This window comes from Cydia pomonella, chromosome 22 (genome assembly GCF_033807575.1).
Source record: "Cydia pomonella isolate Wapato2018A chromosome 22, ilCydPomo1, whole genome shotgun sequence".
Taxonomy (NCBI): Eukaryota; Metazoa; Arthropoda; class Insecta; order Lepidoptera; family Tortricidae; genus Cydia; species Cydia pomonella.
The window spans coordinates 7,013,846-7,017,429 of NC_084724.1; positions in this window are offsets into that span (position 1 = coordinate 7,013,846).

Sequence of the window (3,584 nt, forward strand, 5' to 3'; positions counted from 1 at the left end):
TTATTAATAATTATTTTTTGATACTATATTACTATAGAAGGAAATTCGGGTTTGCCTACCAGCGGGGCGTGTGAATGTGATGTGTGATTCGAGCCCACTTTGCTGGCCTAAGCCGGCAATGTTGTATTATTTCCCATTGCCGGTGCGTGTCACTAAAACGTGCTGTTTTACAACATGTTCTGTTCATTTTTTATGAAATAAAAAGATGTTTTGGAGCCTATATTTATTCCTAAAAAATTATTCTATGTTCAAAAGTGTAACCAATATTGACCTCAGCACCAATGTTTTTGTGTTAACAGTATGATTAATGAAAGGCTTTTAATTTTTCCTTAATGAACTTGGGGAGGAATGGGAAATAACACAAACCAAGTCCCAGGCGGGCAGATCCGCGAGCATAGCTTGTCCATTTATATTTAGGTATCACTAAACATAGACTTGTCATTAAAATACTGTAAATCAAAGTAAAGCGTTGAAACAAGGTTAAATGGTCATCAACTTTAATGGATCGTCTTGATTGAAATGCAATGGCACGGTCAAAATTGCGTTACGTATGCCTAAAAATGAATTTGAACTGCATTAACTGTTATTGGAACTGGGTACGGGCAGTGGCGTAGCGTTAACTAATCTAGCCGAGGGCGAAGTTGCATCTGCCGTTTTCTTTCAATGTGTATGCCCAAGATAATAAAAAGGGGTTGGCTTCTGCGAGGCCCCCTTAAGTGCGTGCGAGGCTGTGGACGAGGTCCCACTTCGCCCACGCCTAGTTACGCCACTGGGTATTTGTATTTAGCATATTTGACTTATTTGTACTCGTATATATTCTTGCAGTGTACAGTCGAGCGTGACCGCGGTGTTCCAATTACGAAAAGTTTAGCTTGCTTTTATCTGCATTTTGAATGGGCTCAAACTTTCACACTAAGCAAAAAGAATCCTAAATGCATCCTAATTGGTTATCTCTCAGTACCGAGGGACGGAGTTTTCCTCGATGCAAGAAGCGAGGCAAATTTCAAATAAGTGACATAATGGGGATCACATCACCTCCCAATTTTATGAGTTTAGAACGAACGAACGAACTTTTACGAAAGCTCCTAATTATTTTACGAATCTCAGGTATATCTATATTTTTTTCTAGACGGTGGGAATTAAAATATTGTATAGTCACAAATACTCTTACCTGGATCATTCTCGAATTATATGAACTCCGTCAAACTTTTCATACATTTAGTATGGTTTGACGGAGTTTAGACGCAGGCAGAAATCTGGAGAATGACCCACCTTCTTGATGGCTTATATATCTTTCCTGGCATAGAACTAAAAACAAAGACTTATCGCATAAATTAAAATCCTACAGTGTCATTTTGCGTGTTGCGACCGCACTAAAAGTTTTGATAACCAAATATTAAACAGGTTGGCGGCGGTTGAATTTTTAAACTATGATAGCCCTGACCTGGCCAATGTCAGAGCTCGCCAACCTTCGCTTGTGAATTTATATTTAACAAATAGAATATCAGAGCCTTCACTTCAAAATAAAATGAGAACACGGGCATTTTGTCGTTATTATGCATTGAAGGCGAAGGCGGGAGAAAGAATACCTAGAAGTCGGTTTCGTCGAATTTATAGACTATCTTAACGGCATCTTGGGGCACTTAAGAGAGAATTTGGAGTATTTTTAACTATCAGCGAATTATCCTCGAAAAACCAACATACTTGCTTTACATCGGGCAAATTAGTTAGACAATTTGCCCATAGATAGCGCTGAACACAATAGGCCTGTGTCTTAAATTTCAAAAATGGCTTATTTCGATAGTTTAGTACCTGTATTACCCCAAAAAAATAATATTTCATGATAAAAATTATATTTAAAACACATATTTTAAGTTTGAAAAAAATATTTTGAAACTGACGTAAAAACACAAGAAAGTGTCATGGCGTCGTGAATGACGTCACATAGTTGCAAGCGATTGTGTTCACTTACGACGAAAGTTTGTTTTGTTTAAATAAAAATGGAAACTTCGTATTTTAAAAACTGTGTAGTGCCCCAGTGTATAAATACAAGTATAAAAACTCGGACTAAATTATTCATACCTACGTGTTCCGGTCAAAGAAAAAATGCGAAGAAAGTGGTTAAAACTGGCAAGGAGGAAAGATGCTCACATTGTTTATCAACAACATCGAGAATTTATTTTTGTGAAGATCATTTCGATGTAAGTATTATTAAAAAAAAGTAGTGACTACATATTCAACTCGTAAATCTTAAGAAAAAAAAAAAGAATTTTTTTGTTGCCCTGGGAGCAAACAAACAATTATTTTCTAATTCTTACTTTCGAAATAGGCAATTAAAAACCGACTATTCCACAAACTTGCGATAGGGCTTAAGACACTAAGACAAAGTAGTGTCTTTACAATATCATCTCTCTATATTTACATTGTAATTCTAACCTCAAAATCAATTAATTTGCAATTGGTATACATACCTTCAAATAATAATTGACTGCGTGCTAAAGTGAAATATACGTGAAAATGATAATAAGCAGTATTTTAGTATTGTTTATACTTACATAGAAGTTTTAACATTACGAAATTCCGATGAACAAAAGTCAGTGTTCGACGCGAAAAATCGGCCTAGCATAATAATAATAAATAATAATAATAATTCAGCCTATATACGTCCCACTGCTGGGCACAGGCCTCCTCTCATGTGCGAGAGGGCTCGGGCTATAGTCCCCACACAAACAACAGCCATAACAGCGTCAATTTTGGGTAAATTATTGCTGTTCGCTTTGATAAATCCAGGTTCCATGGCAGTTTATGCTAGTATTATCCGATATGGGTGGAAATAACACTCTCAACTTGTCGAAAAATGATAATAATAGAAAAAAACGAAGTGACTTGTGCTGTTGTATGAAAATCATAACCAAACGTCAACAACAACAATGGCGCATATCACCATGTGACGTAATACGTTCTAATTGGCGTTCACGGCGGAGGGGCCAGGGGGGTATTTTTTTGATTTTAATTTGTAAAAATAACAATAATCTTATTTTTTTATGAGGAATTATTTCGGTTTTCCTTGATTAAATATTACAATTTACGCCTAGAAACATTCATTCATTGGTTTCATTGTTAGTTGACACAAGCCTATTATACTTAGTATAGGTAATTCTGATCAAAAATCTTTCTCGTTTATAGTTCACGAGATAATTCAAAGTTTGAACGGAACCCTCGATGCGTGAGTAAAACGAACTCGCACTTGACCGGTGTTTTATATTCCTTGCCAGTCTGCCTGTAACCACGAACGTAACGTCACGTTCGAAACGTCAGGCCAAAAATAAAATAAAAAACGTAAGTTTACGCGATTAAGTCCCGCATTCGTTTAAAACTAAATAATTAATCCCATTTTATTTATGGCGGTTTTTACTCGCGACTTTAGGCGTTCTTGGCGATCAAAGAACTGACAAATCCTAACAGATTGCATACTCCATAAATAACTATTATACATTGAGATTACTCATAAACATAGGTCACAAATCGAATACTGCAAATAACCTCTAAATCGGAAATACATCACATGAACGCCGAACCATAAT